Source organism: Ictidomys tridecemlineatus, chromosome 8, assembly GCF_052094955.1.
Source record: "Ictidomys tridecemlineatus isolate mIctTri1 chromosome 8, mIctTri1.hap1, whole genome shotgun sequence".
NCBI lineage: Eukaryota > Metazoa > Chordata > Mammalia > Rodentia > Sciuridae > Ictidomys > Ictidomys tridecemlineatus.
The window spans coordinates 142,863,613-142,883,403 of record NC_135484.1 but is presented as its reverse complement, the minus strand read 5'-3'; the positions used below and the strand labels follow the sequence as shown (position 1 = coordinate 142,883,403).

Here is a 19,791-nt window from a genome sequence, read left to right as displayed (position 1 = left end):
CAGCAAGCCTCAGCCTCCTGCCTGAACGGACGAGTGGAGGCCAGGCACAAAGACTTCATTCTGCACTTGATCTTTGGTGGTGGAGCCCGGCATTCTCCTGTGGGCTGGAGGGAAGAAAGCTTTTCCAGCTTTGTTGTTAGGGGACGAAATTCCATGGAAGAGATGGAGGCAATAGACATCATCCGCAGGTGAATCACAAAAGGTGTGAATCATAGGCCCCAAGACCTGTGGGAGGAGTTCAGGATCTGACTGACGGATGCACCACTCAGCCCTGGGAAACCCAGGCAGACAATGAGCCCAATTTCCCCGCCTTGGGCTGAGGGCGAATGGGTTGTTTCAACTTGTGCCAAAGGTGGGGAAATACGGCCCCTCCACAGCCCTTCCCCTGCCCGGGACTTGGGTGGAACCTCCAAGACCTCGAGTTGCCTTGTACCGCAGCCTGGCTGAAGCCAAGGCAGGAGGCTGGCAGTGCCCTCTAGATACTGTGATTTTTTCCCCTTTTTTCTCTGCCTGTGCAAATCGAGCTCATTTTTAAAAGATTCCAGTGGCGATGGATCTCCCCCTACCCGGATCTCTAGGACTAATTCTCAGGTCTCTTTCTCAGCTGCCGTACAGATGCTGATAGTGGGGACTCCATCTGGATATAATTTCAGCTCTTTATTTTTTTCCTCTCAGTGCCTTTCACGTAGTATGGGCGAATTCATGAATTAATATGTGCTAGGCTTTTCCATGTGTTACCCTGGGAAATTCTAGATTTATTGTATTTTGGTAGTGATGGGATCAAACCCAAGGCCCTGTGTTCTATCACAGAGCTACACTCCCAGCCAGAAATCGTCGTTCCTGACCATGAGTCAGCAATCTCAACTTTCTCTTGTGAATGATTCTTAGAAGAGTCTCAGTTTTTTTTCTTTTTGGGGGGGGCGGGTGGGGTCCTAGGGATTGAACCCAGAGGTGTTTAACTACTGAGCCACATCCTTCGCCCTTTTTAAAAAAATATTTTATTTTGATTCAGGGTCTTGCTCCATTGCTTAGAGCCTTGCTAAGCTGCTGAGCCTGGCTTTGAATTGATGATCCTCCTGCCTCAGCCTCCCGAGCTGCTGGGATTACAAGTGACCTCCATCATGCCCAGTTCAGAGTCTCAGTTTTTGATTCAGAAAACATGATCCTGGTATCTCATCATAGGAATTTCTCCAGGATACCGTCTTTGTCAAGGAGTTGCTCACTGGACAATTTCCAAGCCAGTTGTGGTAGCCAATAGCCCCCCACCCCACCCCCTCACTGGAGAGGCAACACAGTGGTCCACACTGGCCACCGCACTCCTAGGCAGCAAACTGTGTTCTCATTATCATCTGTCAAGGCAAGTTTGGAAAACTTGAGGTCTCCTCCCCTAAAAGAATGAATCTGCTGGGTGTGGTGGTGCACACCTGTAATCCCAGAAACTTGGGAGTCTAGGGCAGGAGGATTGCAAATTTGAGGCCAGCCTCAGCAATTTTAGCAAGGATATAAGCAACTTTGTGACACTCTGCTAAAAAAAAAAAAGTAAATAAAAATGTCTGGCCATGTACAACCTTGGGTTCAATTCCTAGTACAAAAGACAGACAGACAGACAAACTAATACTGCATTGGTTTCTATGATGCTCTGTTGGCAGGACAAGTATTTTCAATTGTTTCCAGGAATGTTGATGGTTCTTTTGCTGATCTGGTTTTACTTATAATCAATGGCTCCTGAATGTCAGGGGCTCCAGAGTCTGGGGTCTGGAGAAACTAAGTGAGGCCCATTTGTCCCAGATGAAGGTGACATGATTTGTCCATGCTCCGGTACAAGGCAGAGACTGCTGATGGGGAACAAGACCAAGCAGAAACAGGCCTGGAGAGCCTTTCTTTTAGGTTCATTAATCTCAAATTTATCTGGCGGTGAAGGTAGATAGACAGGTGCACAAAGTTTGACATAATGGGTTTTTTAAATTTTGTATAAACCAGAATCCTTTTGAGAATGAAAAAAAAAAGATATACTAAAAACAATTTTAAAAAATTAATTGAACTACAATGGAAGCAAGCTGGGGCTGTTCCAGGAAGTAAGCAATTTGAAAGCTCTAAACTGTCTCTAAAAAAAAGCTTATGGTTGCATTTGCTTGCAAAATTGTGCATATTAGATTTGGAGTTTCATCTAGACTGCCTGAAGCCAATCCAGAAACCCAATTGAATTGGAGAGAGGGACTTAAGGCTTCAAAATCCCCAATTAAAAAAAAAATTTAATTTGCCTTGTGCCATAAATCCTACCACTTTTAAAGCTTATATGCATTTTTTTTTTGCCATGACTCAGTGCATAAGTCAGCTTTCCATTACTATGACAAAATACCAGAGAGAATCAACTTATAAAGATAAAAGGTTTATCGCTTTGGAGGGTTCAGTCCATGGCTGTTGGCTCATTTGCTTTTGGGCCTATGATAAGAGAGCACACATCATGGTGGAAGTATGTGGCAGAGGAAGCCAATGACTTTATGGTAGGTGAGAAGTTAAAGAGACAGGAAGGGGCCAGGGTCCCAAATCTTCTTCAAGGGCACTCCTCCAATGACCTAACTTCCTTGTGCCTCTTAAAGGTTTCACCGCCTCCCATAAGCTCCAAGCTAGGAAACAAGTCTTTGACATGTGGGCCTTTGGAGGACCTTTCATATCTGAACTGTAGCACTCCACATACATTTATTGATCACCTGCTACTTCAAGCATTTTGCTGGATCATGGAAAGATAAGAATCATTAGTGGCTTTTCCTGTGAGTAGCAGGCTTCAGATTTGGGAGGCGGATAATCGCAAAATTCGAACAGGAGTATTAGTACTAAGTTCTGCTGTGGCTTCAGGAAGAACACCCTTCCCTTATTAATTTCTGGACTCTCTTTTTGAACCCACCAGCCTCTGCTGGGGCTGGCAGAGAAGGAAGTGACATCTGGTTTGGAATTTGAAAGTTTTCATGTGGTTTGCTGGTGGGAAAAGACTGGTCAAAATGTCCATCCTGTGCAGCGCAACCCCCACTCTTTGCATTTGCTCCCTGTGCAGAAAAGACAGTAGTTCTGCAAGGTTGCAGGGCGACACTATCACAAAGTGTCTCAGCACAGGAGGCAGCTTACTAAATGAATGACCAGGTGTGATGATTAGTTTTCTTAATTATCACCCCTGATGTGGGAATATATAATTATAATGCACCAATAAAAATAGAAAAAAAAAAAAGAAAGAAAGTAATGAATATATCACCTATGGCAACTTTTGAAATAAATGTGCTTTTTTGTTGTTATTTGGCACCAGGGATTGAACCCGAGGGCACTTAACCACTGAGCCACATCCATAGTTCCTCTCCTCCCCTCCCCTCCCTCCCCCCCCCCTTTTTTTTTTAATGAGACAAGGTCTCATTAAGTTGATCAAGGCCTCACTAGGTCTCTGGCTTTGAACTTGCAACCCTCCTGCCTCAGCCTCCTGAGCTGCTGGGATTACAGGTGGGCACCACCATGCCCAGCAAACGTTATGTTTTTGGAGTTCTGTTTCTTTGAGAAAAGCAACAGGTGAATGATGAGAAAATTTGGAAAAACATATGTATATATCATATATAAAGGACATATAACTTTTAGAGTATGATTTTAATGCACTGGTGTTAACTGCATGGAAATATCTGCAGATTTAAAAACTTGGGGATTAATAGATTAACTGAACTTCTTTTTGATTCTTTCACTTTTAAATTAATTATTATTTTAATTGTATATATTTATGGTATACAGTGTAATCATTCAACATACATATACAATATAATTATCAAATTAGTCTATTTAGCATTTCCATATATATCCCTAAATTAATTTTTTGTTGTGTGTGTGTCTGTATGTGGTGCTGGTAATTGAACCCAGAGCTTCAGGCATGCTGGGCAAGTGCTCTGCCATTGAGCTACAGCCCCAGGCTTCCCTTCGAGCTTTCTATCCATCACATAACAATTGTGCATATTTAGAAGTTTCTCTACACTATTTCAATATGTGATATTAGTTTTAGGTGTCAACTTGGCTAGAACATTGTCCCCAGTGATGTAATGAAACACAAGTCTAGGTGTTTACTGAAGGTATTCTATAGATGTGATTAACAATTATAATCAGTTAACTGAAAGTAGTCAAGGATGCCCTTGATACAGTGGGTAGACTTTATCCAATCATCTGAAGGCTTTAATGAGCAAAAACTGAGGTTTCTGGGTGAAGAAGAAATTCTGCTTCAGGACTATAATAATTTTCACCTGGGTTTCCAGCCTTGCAGAATTCATACTTGTCATAACAGCATGATCCAATTCCTTAGAATGAATCTATAGGTCTATGTCTTAGAATATTCATTTTCTATGGATTCTATTTTTGTGAAGAAACCTGGCTGATACGTCAGGGTTGAGGTGTGTGTTTGAATCTCAGCTGTCAATCCTGATGCTTACACTTTGCACCCGCTTGATAAATGACTTGATTTGCTAAAATGTCCATCTCTTCACCTGTGAGATGAGACAATACTAATAAATCCCTCCCAGGGTTGCTGAGAGGATGAACTGAACGAATGCATTCAAAGCACTTAGCAAATGGCTTAGCATGGGTTAAGGAGAAAATGATAGGACTCATTCCATTCTCAGCTCAATGTTTTGTGCCTCAACTTGATGTATTTGAGGCGGGGAGGTAATATGAAATAATGCATCTTGCTACCCTGAGTATTTCTGGGGAGTAAAGGATGATGTTTATTTTTGAGGTGTTTTAGATCCAGCATTTTCCAGCAGCCACAGGATTGTTCTGCAGCTGTCACTGAACCAGCACAGGGGGTCACCCCCCCCCCCAGTCGGAGGATGATTCAGAGAACCGTCTGGACACAAGGAGAATCAGCTGTGGATGGTCGTCTGCAGCGACTCAGGGTTCAGGGTGCACAGCGGGGCTCTGTTTGAACCAGAGCTCTGTGCATATAACTCAGGAGGCGAGAGGTGGTGGGTGCTGCAATGGCATGGAGCTCAGAATGCTTTAAGGTTCTTTTCCATCAGTACTCTCTGGGAGAAAGTGAACTCTGTACCAAGGTGCCCATCCAAATGCTGTGCTGAGCCATTCAGTATTTGAAGTTGGTGATCCGGCTGCGTTTGTTTGTGTATGTGCCTGGAATGTACAGAGGGGTCTGCATGGCATAAATTAGCGGAATGACAAAGCCCAGTGTCCACCCTATAATATCCGATGCTGTGCCATTCCTGATGGAGGCCGCTGGAGAGATGTGTGCCCCTCAGGGCAAACACAAGGGCAGCTCCCAGGTGGACATTTGTACAGAGTAAGTGACTCGGTTGGAATGGAGCCTTCCTTCAAGAAGACACCTAAGGAGGTGTCTGCCCTGGGTCTGCGCTGGATGATTGGCATAACCCTGGAAGGGGTTTGTGAATTATTTTTGATGGTGGTGATATTTGTTTAAGGTTGCTTGAATATAGATCAACGAGGTCACTGGTATCTGGGAAAGGAATCTGTGAAACCACAGTTCACGGAGGATGGTTTTACATGATAGGGATTCACTTGGCAGAAATGGGAGGCAGAGACAAAAATCCCTGGCTTTGTGTCTCCAGTGTCTTCAAAAGCTAAGCAAATGAAAAAAAAATTGAGCAACGAGTACTGTGAAATCCTTTGCTGGGTGGAAAAAGTTGAGATAGGGTGATGAGGTGTATGCTTCTATATTTCAGATGCCCCTCTTTCTCGGGCCTCGAGCCTGGCTTGATACTGCCCAGCCCTCTGTGACCAAATGAGTCTGTCCAATCTGCTCAGGCCTGAGGCTACAGAGTGTCCTGGGTCAGATCGCACAAGTCTAGGATCAGTTTTAGGGAAAGAGGTGGTCACAGATCTGTGCAGCAAACATCTTCAGCTCTCCACCTTTGGGGTATATACTTGACAATGATGTGATTTGGTGATTCCCCAAAGGCTCACATGCTGGAAGCCTGGTCCCCAGTATAAATGTACTGAGAAGTGGTGGGACCTTCCAGAGGCAGGGTGTAGTGGAAAGTGAGTACTCCTTGGCGGCAGACCCTCACCATTGGGTCAATGTCTTTTTTGGGAGACTGGGTTAGTTTTCTGAGACTGCATTAGGTCTCACAGGTGTCAGTTAGGTCTTGGAAGATGAATTAGTTATCATGGGTTGTTATATAAAAGTGGCTCAGCTTCCTCACTGTCTCTATTTTGCAGATGTACCTCTTTTTTTTGTACGCACTGGCTTCTCCTCCCTTCTCTGCCATTTTGTGATGTAGCACAAGGTCCTCACCAGGAGCTGGGCAAGTTCTGACATCAGGTTCTTAAACTTCCTCCCCTCCAGAAAAGTGAGCTAAAAAAGCACCCAAGCTGAGGTATTTTGTTATAGTAACAGAAGATGGGCTACAACAGTACTGTTGAACTTCTTACTCCACTTGCAGTTGATAAGGCTTTGTGACCCATTCTGACCAATGAGATGAAGTGAAAATGACCTGAGTCACTTCTGAGCTAGACCTTTTAATTACCTATATAAAACTCCCTGGTGTTCCCTTTTCCTTTGGAATAGCCACTGGCAATATTTGAAATAGTTACTTGTCCATTGGCCTGAGTTCCTGGATGATTTCATTGAGAAGGGTTTTCCTGATGACCAGAAATAGGCATATGGCATGATCAAAGAAAAAATCCTTTTTTTGAGTCATCCATGGAGATTTGGGGTTTGTTTGTCATACAGCATAACTTAATCTATCCTGACCAATAGAAGCAGCAGATCATGGAATCAAAGTATGTCATCTCTGCAAGTCAGTCTCATATTCCCCCACCATCAGCCCTGTATCTGGAATTTCTTTGGGATAGAACAGATGCAGAGTCCTAAACAATAGCAGACTTCTTCAACTTGGTCTAGAAGTCAGTGTCTAAATACTTGTCTGAAATTTGGTCAGGGTCGAGGTAGGTAGGTAGAAATAATCTTAAGAAGGAAATGGAAGCTCATAGAAATGAGGAGAGTGATTAAATCAACTAGCAAACTAGGAGTAGAGGCGGGACTAGAATTCAAGATCTTTTGTTATTTATACGTTTTTCTTTGTAACCTTAAGACTTTATGTGAAGGTAAAAAAAAAAAAAAAAAAGGTCAACTGGACTGTAAGTCAGCTCTGGCCATCAGAAAAATAATGCAAGGTACAGAGGTGCCATTTTTCTGTAGCTACATAAAAAAGTAAAAAGAAAACAGATGGAATTAAATCTAACAATGTATTTTTCATTTAAACTAATATGTCAAAAATAATACTACACTTGAACATGTAATCAATATAAAGATTATTCATGAGACTTTTACTTCTTCATACTGTCTTTGAAAGTTGTCCTGTATTTTACATCTAAAGCATGTCTCATTTGGATCAGCCACATCCCAATACTCCAATGTGGCTGCCATCTTGAAAGGATGGGAGGGTGGGGGGTTTCAACTCAATTCCCTTTTTAAATACCTCATTTTGTGTTGCACTGAATGACACGTTTCTCAGTTTCTCAGACACCATCATACTTGGCCCCGAGGTGCTTCCTAGGGATGCGAAGGCCATTAATGAGATAACGTCTGAGTTCAGCAGAAGGTCCTATCTGTCTAAGTTCAAGGTGCTATTCACTTTACGTCTGTGGGGAAGTCCCATTAGCACCCATGGGAACGGTGCATGCTACAGTAATGAAGAAACAAACATTTCTCATCAGGCGAGGAATAATTCCAGGTTACTGACAAGGTGCACTCTTCCGTGTGGGTGGGGACTTTCTTCTGAGAACTGAAGAGTTATAAAGTCTTGCTCTGTTTCTTGGCAGACTGCTGAGTAGGGCAGGTGGGAAAGGTAAACGCAGAGAATTAAAGGCTCTTGTTTTCAGAGCTCACCTATGACCACCGTCCCCTCTAGCGGCAGGGCACTGAAGGAAGGACAGGCAGATGGCTTTCAATCGGAACGGCTCGCTCAACTTGGCTTTTTATTAACTGAACTATGGGGGAGAATTTCCAGGAACAGTAAACTGTCTTTCCCCTCATGTGCAAATTCTCTCCAAATTGCCAAAAGTATATAGTTTATCCCATAAAATGCCAGGACTCGTGCCTGTTGACATTTTGCTCAAATTGTCAGAGACCCAAAACCCTTTCAAACAGTTCCCAATAGCCATATATATACATATATTGTGTGTGTGTGTGTGTGTGTGTTGGGGGGGGGTAGGTGGGTACTGGGGATTGAACTCAGGGGCACTCAACCACTGAGCCACATCCCCAGCCCTATTTTGTATTTTATTTAGAGACAGAGTCTCATTGAGTTTCTTAGTGCCTCGCTATTGCTGAGGCTGGCTTTGAACTCATGATCCTCCTGTCTCAGCCTCTGAGCTGCTGGAATTACTGGTATATGCCACTATGCTTGGCCCAATGGCTGTTTTTAATGTAACATCTACTCTGTGAAAGGTGCTTGGTAGTACTATTATTTCTTCTCCACTCAGCAGCTTTTAGTGGTGGATATTATGGTCTCTATTTTACAGAACATGAGCTCCAGAGAATTTAGATAACTTTTCAAGGAGGTGAGAAAAAGACCATCTTAAAGGTGGAGATAAGCAAACAGATGATGCATGCATGCTTATCTTTTCAATACCTTTTGAAGCACTAACAGGTTCTCCTACCTTCAAGGATTATTTAAATGTCTAGGGAGTATCCCTCTGGCTAGGGAGTAATATTTTTTTTCTTTTTGGGGCTGGGGATCCAATTCAGGACCTTGAGCATGCTCAGCACTTGCCCTGCCAGTACTCTAAACCTCCAGCTCCCTAAGAAGCATCTTTGATTGTATCTTATGATTCGCATGAAGATTTTGTGAATTGTGCAGTTCAATTATTAACTTGTAGATTCCTAAATTATAAATTATTTTGTCCAGTTGGGATGCAAATCATTTATTTCATTATAAAAGATAATCCCAAAAGTTAGAATTTTATTGATCAGTAAGACATTACCCAGTTTTATATCTCATTTAAGTAGCTCATTCCAACATTTTTTTTTCCTGATAGGGTAAATAAATGCCATTTTAAAATACCCTTAAGGCCACCTTTTTAATCTTATTGGTTCCCTCATTAAACAAATTTTTGGCAGGTATTTATTATATGTTTATATATAAGTCATTGTAGACAGCTATTAAGGGGTAAGGTGAGACTCCTCTTGCAAACTAGCAGATGAACCTGCCATAGTTTTATGGATGCTGGAGGAAGATAGGAGACTCTTGGGTCAGAGACAAAGGACTTCATGATAAATGGTACATACAGTAGCATGAACTTTGGTGTATTAATGCTCGTTCCCTTTGTCCCTCATGTCCAGTGGGGCGATGTGACTAGACCCAGGGGGATGCCTGTATGCTCAATGGGTTGCAGTCTGCTCAACAGAGGGAGCCTGAATCTTTTATGATGCTCAACAATCCTGCCATCCCTTCTCTCCAGAGTGAGACCAGTGTCTCTTTCTTCTAAGGCTGTTCATTATTTATTGGGAGAGACAGTCCAGAACAAAGAGCAGTTAGTGCCTCACATAACTCGAGAGACCCATGGAAAAACGGCTTCTCAACGATCAGTTCTAAGAATTGTACATTGACCAAGATTTCACAGCCAGTAGGTGGGTAAGCCTGAATTCCTTCTCACTGCCAAGCCCGGGACGTTTCCACTATACTCAGAAAACCTCAGTCCCACTGCATTTGGCAACAGGACTCCTCACTACTATGAGCTCTTTGTATGTTTTCTCTCCTAAGAGAGGAAGGAAGCAGCTTTGGTTTGGAAAAGAGGCACCAAAACACAGAAGAGATGGACACCACTTCTATTACCAGACTCTTCCATGTCTTAATATGCTTAAAACACTTCTTGCCATAGAACTTTAATAGAACCCTGAAACCACAAATACCTGAGACCATGAAAACTTTTTGGGCAGACATGTAAGAGCAGGGACCCCATTTTTACTCATCTTTATCCTGAGAACCTAGCATCATGGGTGTCCAGTACTTAGTAGGTGCTCATCAAAATTTTCTTTGAACCAATAAATCTGTGATTTGTAGGAAGACAGAGAAATACCTATGTTTGCTCCTTCTTTAGTTACTCTCTGTTCTTTTCCTTAAGCAAAGCAGGCAGATATCTGCTGGACTCATTTGTGCCCTTTGCTTTAACTGTTTGTTCCAATAACTTATTCCATATGTTTATTTCCTTTAGTGTGAAAAGATTCGGCTTAAGTTTTTCTTTTTTATTTATAGTTTCCTGAGTTTTCAGTCCTGTCTCTGTTTGCCTGCTTTCACACACACACACACACACACACACACACACACACACACACACACACACACCCAGGAGGGCAAAGCAGCAGAATGTTCATGGCTGTAACCTCTGATACACAGGTTCTTGGAAAGGTGGTTATTATTTCTAGACAGTCTTCGCAGCTGGCTGTCCCCGGGCGAGTAAAGCCTATTGTTTAGCTTGCAGCCAGCTCCTTCACTCCAGAGGCACTCTGCCACTGTCCCCTCTGACAGATGCCCTCTCCTTCCTGTGGGAGGGTGAACTGGGAACAGATCCATGGAGCTCCCACAAGGGGCCTGGAGGTAGCTGACAGCAGGGTGAGTCCATCGAATAGCCCAGAGGAAAACCAGAGATGAGCAGCGATCTCCCTTCATTAATAGTGGACAAGGAAGCCATTTCCACAGTCAGTCTGTACTCCCAGAAGCAAATTGCTTACAGAGTTGGGTTGTAGAGGGTTAAGTCTACTTTGTGTCTGTTTGGGAACCTAAACAAAAGTTGACATTTTCTGATTTGACTTTAGAGTGTCCCAAGTGTGGCAGTGCCTCCCGCTGGGTGGTTGCAGGCAGGCCCATGTCCTGTTAATCTCTCTCTCTCTCTCTCTTTTCTGCCCAGTTTAGGAAATGGCCCTTCTCTTGCTTGTCCAAGGGTGGGTAATGACTTGCACATGCCCCTGCGTGGCTGCACTTTCTCTGGACCTTGCACAGGAGGGAGGGCCAGCGCCAGGTTTGGGGCAGACTTTCAAGCTATGCAGTGATGGAGGAGGCTGCCTGTCCAATCCGGGACTGTCCAGAGGGATTTCTGCTTGGAGTAGGAGGCAGGAACAGATTATGTCTAAGGTCTTTTCTAAAAGGAAGTCTGAGTTTTTCTGACATTAGCTCTCTTATAAGAGCAGAATGGCGTGTTGATGGGAAGTACAGGCTGAAACCAGGCAGCTTGGATTTCAGCTCTGCTGCTTAGAACCTTGCAAACTTGGGCAAAGCTCCATGCCTCTGTTTTCCCTTCTGTAAAATAGGCAGGAAAATTGCAGTATCTAATCCACGGGAGCTCGTTGGCTCAGTTCAAGGGATTATTGCGAGAAACAAGCACGTTTCTACATGCAGGGCGTGTAGAACAATAGCCGGCCCAGGGTCTGAGATAATGGATAAATGTTGATTATTATTATCAATTGTTCAAAACAACAATGACAACAAGGTTTCTCGTCCCTCTCTTCCTTGTAGTAATAGGTGGGACACTGGCTGCCTTTTCTCCTGATAATCACAACTCTGAGTTGATGGGAATGGGGTGGGGCAGCCTGGGAGAGGAGGAAGGAGCCGAGAGGCGATGTGTTTGTAGGAAAGAAAGCGTGAAACAACCAGCTCCGTCCTACCCAGTGCTGCTCCCAGCTCTAATCATTGTTCCTGTCACAGCAGCCAAGCAGGAAGAAGAGGCGAGATGGCACCTAGGCAGGGACACCATCCATCATCACTGCCACTGTCACGGTCATCCTATGGTCCTTTCCCAAGCAGCTCCAAGACTATTAAAGATGAAGCAATAAAACATGGAGAAGTTTAACAATGTTTCCAAGCTCCCAGAGGCTGCCGCCCTTTGGTGGGTGCGGCAGCTCCTGCAAACCAGCCAGATTCCGCCTCCCAGAGCCAGAGCTCCAGAGCCTGGTGCAGGTGGCCCTCCCGCCTCTCCTGCCCCCTTGTATTCATGCCTGCACCAGGGCGGCTCCTCCAGACTCTCTCCCCTTCCCTCATCTGCCTTTGCTCAGCACTTGACCTTCTTAGGAGGTCTTATCGCCTCTCTTTCCAAGGGACACAGAGACACTCGGGATCTGAAGACCCACCCCACCCCAAAGTCCCTGATTTCAACCTGGCTTATCCACACTGTCCCTCTCCCTTGAGAAAACAGGGTGTCCCCTCCTCTCAGAGGTTGCCCCTCTGCTCCCCTGGCATCTCACCCTGGAGCTCCCTCTGCTACCTTGACATTCTTTCCAGAATATTCTACCAACTCCTGCCCTCAGCTCCTAAAGCTGATAAACATGTCCATGTCTCTCCAAAATCCCAGATCAGCCTTCATTTCCCCTACTGTCCTGTCCTCTCTTTCTTTTCTACGTGGTCACGTTTCTTCAAGGAGGAGACCCTTTCCCTTCTCGCTCTGTGCCTGGATGGCTTCATCCCTGTGTGGCTCTGAGGGCTGTGACTTCCCTCTGTCACCTGCGCCCGAGTTTCCACCAGTACCACTCATTTCATGTCTCCCAAACCGAGGGCCTTGCGTTCCTGCTGAACCAACTGGTCTTCCTCCTGCCCCCTGTCCCGTTCTGGAGGATGCTGTCACCACCTGTTCAGTCTCCCTGGCCAGAAACCTCAGCGTCATCCTTATTCATGCTCCTCCCTTGGCCCCCGCATTGGATGACTCACAGAAAGATTTTACTGGAAGATAATTCGCACACGTGCTGATTCCTCTTGGAGGTGCTGCTCAGCTCTGACCTCCTCCTCCTGTCTCACTGCCTCCCAGACCAGCTGCTCCCTTGCCCCTGGACTACTGCACCCGTCCAGCTGTCCCCAAGCTGGTTTCTGGCTGTGGTCTGAGGCTGGTGTCCCCCCATTGACTCTGTTAAGTTCTGACCCCCAACGTGGTGGTACTAGGAAATGGAATCTTTAGGAGACCTTGAGGCTTCTTAGAAGGTACTGGTGCCCCTTGAGGAACTGAAGAGACCAGAGTTCTCTTCCAACGCGGGAGGCACCATCTATGAAATAGGAAGTGGGATTCACCAGACACCAAATTTGCCAGTGGCTTTTTCTTGGTGCCTCCAGAGCTGTGAGAGATAAATTTCTGTTGTGTATCAGTCACCCAGTCTCGATTATATCATTATGCCTTCTGGAGAGACGAAGGTGAGTTCATTCTCCAAACTGTTGCCAACATGATTTATTTAAAATTGAGATCATTGGGGCTGGGGATGTAGCTCCGTGGAGAGCCCTCCCATATCATGTGTTGAGACTCTGGGTGCCACCTTTAGTGCTGCAAACAAATACCCCCCCCCCAAAAAAAAAGACTAAAAATTTTATCAAAAATGGGTGTGAGCTGGATGTGGTGGTGCACACCTGTAATCCCAGCAACTCAGGAGGCTGAGGCAGGAGGACCACAAGTTCAAGAATCAGCCTCAGCAATTTACTGAGGCCCCAAGCCACTCAGTGAGATCCTGTCTCTAAATAAAATACAAAAAAGTGCTGGAAATGTGGCTCAGTGGTTAAACACCCTGGGTTCAATCTCTTTATTTTTAAAAATAAAAATATAAGAAATGGGTGCGTAGGGTACCCCTCTCAGTGGTAGAGCACTTGCCTGGTATGCAGAATCTCTGGGTTCAATCCCAGTATTGTAATTTAAAGAAAAAAGTTGTATATTTGAAATTATGTATTATTCTATAGTAGTATTCACTTTTCTGTTATACAAATGCTACCATTTAAACAGAACACAACCTTATGACTAGTGAACAGTGGGAATCAGTAGTTACTGATCATTGTATAAATTAAGCATATCATATGCATGAGAAAATAATTAAAAAAATACTTTTGCTGTCCTCTGTTGCAACATTTTAACTCTTTAAGAACTCTTTTTTTGAACATTAAAAATTTCCAGCTTTTTTTTTTCTTTTTTTTATTATTAGTTGTTCAAAACATTAAAATTTCCAGCTTTACTCAGGTATAATTGACAAATAAGATTGTATACATTTAAGAGGCATAATATAATGATTTGGTGTATGTGTGCATCATGAAATATCAAATTAGTCAGCACATTTATCACCTCATCCAGTTACCGTTGTTTGGTATGGTTTGTGCTGAAGGTATTTAAGATCTGCTCTCTAAGCAAGCTTCAAGTATACAGTGGAGCATTCTGAGTCAATCGCACGTGACCCCTAGAATTTCTTCCTCTTAGCATCAGAAGTTTGAAACCTTTGATCCGTATCTCCCATTTCCCCCACTCTGCTGCCCCTGGCAATCTCATTTTAATTTTTATTTATTTTTTGGTACCATGATTTTTGAGGCCAGGGGTGCTTAACCACTGAGCTACACCTCCAGTCCTAATTTTTCATTTAGAGACATGGTTTCTCTAAGTTGCTGGGGAGGGGCCTTGCTAAATTGCTGAGGCTGGCCTTGAACTCGTGATCCTCCTGCCTTAGCCTCCTGAGTCACTGGGAAACAGGCGTGTGCCACCACACCTGGCTCTGGCCACCGCGTTCTATTCTCTGTTTCTATGCATTCAACTTTTTTAACAGTCCGTCTGTAAGTGAGCTCATTCAGTGCTGTGTTTTTCTTTTTCTGCCTGAATTGAGTGCAGAGTCCCCTAGATTTATCCACATTGCCACACCTCCTGACAAATTCTTATTTAACTGGGCCTTTTCCAGTTTCCCAGCTGCCCAGGCCACCTGCTCACTCCTTGGGGTGTCCCAGATCCTATTTCAACCTTTTCTGTCCTTTTTTTGGTGTTAGGACTGAACTGAGGGCCCCAAATGTATTAGGCAAGCCACTGAGCCGCACCCCAGACCTCTCACTTCACGTTTCTCCTTCAGCATGTTGAGAAGCCGCCATCAAGAAGGGCAGTGTGAGCCAGCCCAGGGGGAACCGGGTTGATGGGACCCACTTCTGGGCAATGCCACGGAGCCTGCCGCGAATGTTCTCAGAGTGAGTTTGCAGAAATAGGTTGCTGTTGGGGACAGGGCTTCTCTCAGGCCAATCTCTAGCAATTTTTCACTCAATTAGCATTCGCTCTAGGTAGCTAGATAAGGGCCACGTGGGTCAGTGCCTCCTCTTCTGAGTGTTGTAAATGTCTGGTTACGCTGAGTGGCATTTTTATTAGCAGCAAAGAGGACATCAGTGCTCGTGACAATGGCATCCTCGGATTTCTGTTTTCTAGAATACACAGGTAAATCAGAAGGTTTATGGAAAATGCATTCTCCATGTGGCCCTGTGGGGGACACCTGAAGAATTCCCAGACACGGTGGCCAGCCTTCAGCTTCTTATGGATGCTCCTGAAGACCCATGGACCCGAAGCCTTGGCAAACACACGAGGCTGGCTGGGGTCGAAAGTGAAAGGTTCAGAGCTGAGGGTAGTTCCTGTGGGAGGCTGGAGGCAGGTGAGGTCAATTTAGGCCTGAGTAGAAGGGGGGGGGAGGTTCTGACCCATCAGAGTATAATATTTTGTTTTAATTATGAAAATAAAATAATAACTGGAGAAATATATGAGACCCCCCCCCCCACAACCAGGGGGTAGCCTTTCCAACTGGGATAGAGAAGAGGACTTAGAAGAGGATGCTGTGGTCTCAGTGCACCCCTACTCCCAATTTATATGCTGAAACATAATCTGGAATGTGGTGGGATTTGGGGAGATGATTGGGCCATGAGGGTTTCACCTCAGGAATGGGATTAGCGTCCCGATAAAAGAGGCCCGAGGGAGCTTGTTTGCCTCTTCTGCCAAATTAGGACCCCCAAAGAAGGCAACATCTTTGAGGAACAGGAGCTCCCTGAACTCCCAATCTGCTGGTCTTCCCCCTCTAGACTAATGAATAAGTAATACATTTCTGCTGTTTTAAATTTCCCCGTCTGAGACATTTTGTTTAGCAGCACAAATTGACCTAAGTTGTAAAACCTGACACACAGTCTCAATCAGGGAACAGGTGTGTTACCTGCAGAGAATCCCGAGGAGGGGAGTCTGCCTAAGGGGTGGGAAGGATGGCACGGAGGAGACTCCCGGGGCAGTGGCAGAGAGGGACTCCTTCGGTAGACAGGAGAAAACGCTGGATGTTCCTAGTTCTGGGATGTCGGTCAAAGCTCTGAAGCAGGCATGGGAGTCTGCCAATGTCTAGCAATCCCTTTGTTCTTCTATTCTGACCTGCTTGAATGTTCCCATGAACGTGGTCTTGGGGACAATCCTGTGACCCACCAGCTGGGCACAGGGTCTCCGAAAAAAGAAGGAACTTACTTCATCCATCCAGACCTAATGGGTTGTGTATCCTGACCTCCAGGAGCTCCCAAGTGCTCCAGGGTAGCCCCGGCTGTCCCATTAGCATATCTGTTTTCTAAGACAGACATTTTCAGCGGTAGATAGCCGGAATCTATTCAAAGAATGCATCTGTTAGATGGGAATCCAGATCTGCAGCCACACCAGCTAATTATAAGAGACCCAAGTCAGGTTGTGTGCTGAACGAGGGGACAGGATAGGAAACCTACTCACTTTAGGTTCCTACCAGCTCTTTGCAAAATTGGTGACATGAAGCTGTGTCGACTCATGCAGAGATTTCTTTTTGATGGATTCGTACAAATCATCTGATCCCCCAAATATGCTTTCTTCTGCCTTTTCTCTCTTCTCCAACCCCTTCCTCCCCTTTTTCCTTAGCAATATTTTAAAAATACTTCATCTTAGGTTTGGTATGACAGTGATCAAGTAGCAAGCAGGGTTGTCTTCCTATATCAAGTGCATATTCCAAAAGGAAAGACAGATAAATCATAAGTCAACAAATTGATGAATAATACCAAGTTTCATAAGCTGGTGAGCACTGGGAAGGAGATATGGCAAGGGATGACCTTGGGCTAGGGATTACCTCAGTGGTAGAGCGCTCTCCTGGCACACGTGCAGTCCTGGGTTCCATCCTAGAACTGTGGAAAATAATAATAATAATAATAATAATAATAATAATAATAATAATAAATGCAGTATTTATTGGAGGAAGACGGGGGTGTTAATTTCAGTTCTCATAAGGTGAACAGGAAGGTCACTCTGAAGACAGCGCATCTGAGCAGACACCTAGATAGGTGGTGGGGGAGAGGGCTGCGTGGGGAGGCCCTTGGGAAGCAGTGGAACAGAATGAGGGCCAACCAGTGAACAGCAGGAAGTCGGCGTGGCTGAAGAGCAGCGGTGCAGGGGGACAAGTAGCCGCTGCCAGGCCACCTGGTCTCACCGGCTCCCATGAGGACCTTGAATTTCATTCCAAGCACAATGGGAAGACATCGGAGGAAGTGCATCTTGGGAGCAAAGAGATCCGATTTATGCTTTAAAAAGAACACTCTGGCTGCTCTTGGAGATTATTCTTCATAGAAACAAAGAGATCTAGAAAGGCCAGCTGACTGTTGTAAAATGCAGGTGAAATCTTTCCCTGGCCTCAAGTATGGACATGGCTGTGGAAGTGGTTGGTGCAAGGAGGGAGGCAGGGGCTTAGAGGCTGTTTCCAGGGCTTGACACAGACTCATTGATGATGGATCCGATGCCCAAGAGGACAGAAAGAGAGGCGTCAAGGATGTCTCCCAGCTTTGTGATCTGGGCCGCTGGGTGGAGCCATTTTTTTTTTTTTTTTTTTGAGATGGAACGATTAGGGGAGGAGATTGGTTAGGAAATGAAGAGCTCTGTTTCGACCATCTTAAAGGAGGATATCGAATATTAGATCAATAGTCTAGTTTGGAATGTAAGATAAAGATCAGAGCCGGAGATAAGCTTGGAGAGTCACAAGGGTGTAGATGGTATTTAAAGCCCTGGGTCAAAAAGACATCACCTGGGTGGGAGGAGCTTGCCCCGAGGCTGAACCCAGGCTCACTCCAATATTTAATGGACAGTATAGGATGAGGTGGCAGCAAGGGGAACTGAGAAGGAATAACTAGTGAGATGGGAGGAGGCCCAGAAGGGTTGGTGTCCTGAAAACCATAGTGTTTCAAGGAGGAACAGGTGGGCTGCAGTGTCCAGTCCTACTGAGAGGTTTAGTAAAATGGGGACAGGCACTGGAGGACTTGATTTGATGTGCTGATTTGAACCACTATAGCGGGAAGGAAATTCTGAATGAGCTGGATTAAAGAGAGAATGGGGGCGGGGGGAAGAGGTGGAGACAGCCTGTAGAGACAGGGCCTTCAGGTGATGCTGTAAAGAGGAGCAAAAATGGAAATGTGGGGTCAAGAGTGGATTCTTTAAAGAGTAGCACTATTACAACCATTTGGTATGTGCATGGACATGGTTCAGAAGAGAGGGGAAGAATAGACAAATCAGGAGAAAATCGGCATTGCTACACGGTGCAGCAAGCAAGAGGGTGTGGGCTCCAAAGAACCAGAGACCACTTGGCCTCGGGAGGAGATGAGAAAAAGAGGGCCAGGGTTGCAGGTGGGTGGGTAAAAGTGAGTTGTAGAAAAGCAAAGTGGATCTCTTCTGGTTTCTATTTTCTCTGAGAAAAAAATCAGTATCATCAAAGGGAGGGAGTGGGGAAGAGGTCTTTTAGAGTTTGGGGGAGAGAAGAGAAGGCATGAAATAGTTCTTTCGGAGGGTGACCAAGTAGAACTGATTGGACATCTAGTGTCAGGATGTTCTGGAAAGCCACTGAGATTTTCGGTCAGAATCTAGATTCACAACAAAACCTGTTAGAACAATTGAGCGCTTTCCTCTGGTTATGTTCAGCTGGGGGCAGATCCTGAGCGGTTGGCAGCTTGGGTTTATCCAGGTTTGGGTATTGTGCCAAGTGAGTTCCAGAGAGGAAGGACAGAGGAAAGGGAGATGAGGGCGTGTGTAAAGGGGAGAACATTGGGATGAATCATAAACTCTAAACAGGGCAAGGAAGATGGTCAGTATTCTATGGAGCTGGCAGCAAAGAGAAAAAAATTGGACTGGGGTAGGCAGCTGGGGATGGGGGGGTGGCCCTGGAGTAGGGGCTGTGGCGGTACGAGGGGACTCAGCTGCAGTGGCTGCGAGGCTGACGATTGTAATAGGTTAAATGGAAAATGTTTGGAGCCTGCTTCAAAGATCTTTAACAATGGAAACTACTCACGTTCCTGTGGAACCAAACTAGAATATATAAGAACATAATGGATGGAGAAGAGAAAACCTATGGTGGCTGTGAAGGCCCTGATGCCATGTATGTCAAATTGATATCTTCTGATGGTCATGAATTTATTGTAAAAAGAGAACATGCACTAACATCAGGAACAATAAAAGCCATGTTGAGTGGCCCAGGTCAGTTTGCCGAAAATGAAACGAATGAGGTCAATTTTAAAGAAATTCCATCTCATGTGCTATCAAAAGTATGCATGTATTTTACCTACAAGTTTCGCTACACTAACAGCTCTACCGAGATTCCTGAATTCCCAATTGCACCTGAAATCGCATTGGAACTACTGATGGCTGCGAACTTCCTAGATTGTTAAATAAAATAAATTATAATAAACTGTTAATTTTTTTTTCAGTATTTAATATTTGTAGTTCAGTTAGTAATTTTTTCATATATAGCATGTTGTCTGTATGCAATTGAACTACAAATTTAATTGCAAAGCAGATTTTCTTCTGTTCTTTTGCATAGCAATCAAAGTTAAAATTTGTTTCATGCATCAACAAATTAAGGACATTTTCACAAACTGAGAAATAAACAATTATGCCAATTTGTAGGTGGTTTTTGGATGTGACTTTTAAAATTAGAACGATGATACAATAAATGCTGAAATATAGGCATAAACGAACATGTTCTACAGGTAAATAATGGGGCTATGTATATTTGTT

At 44.6% G+C, this 19,791-nt stretch overlaps 1 pseudogene; it reads left to right on the top strand.

Annotated features, from left to right (window-relative positions):
* Positions 1-18,964: 18,964 nt before the first annotated feature.
* On the top strand, positions 18,965-19,462 carry LOC144365913 (elongin-C pseudogene; annotated as a pseudogene).
* Positions 19,463-19,791: the final 329 nt, after the last annotated feature.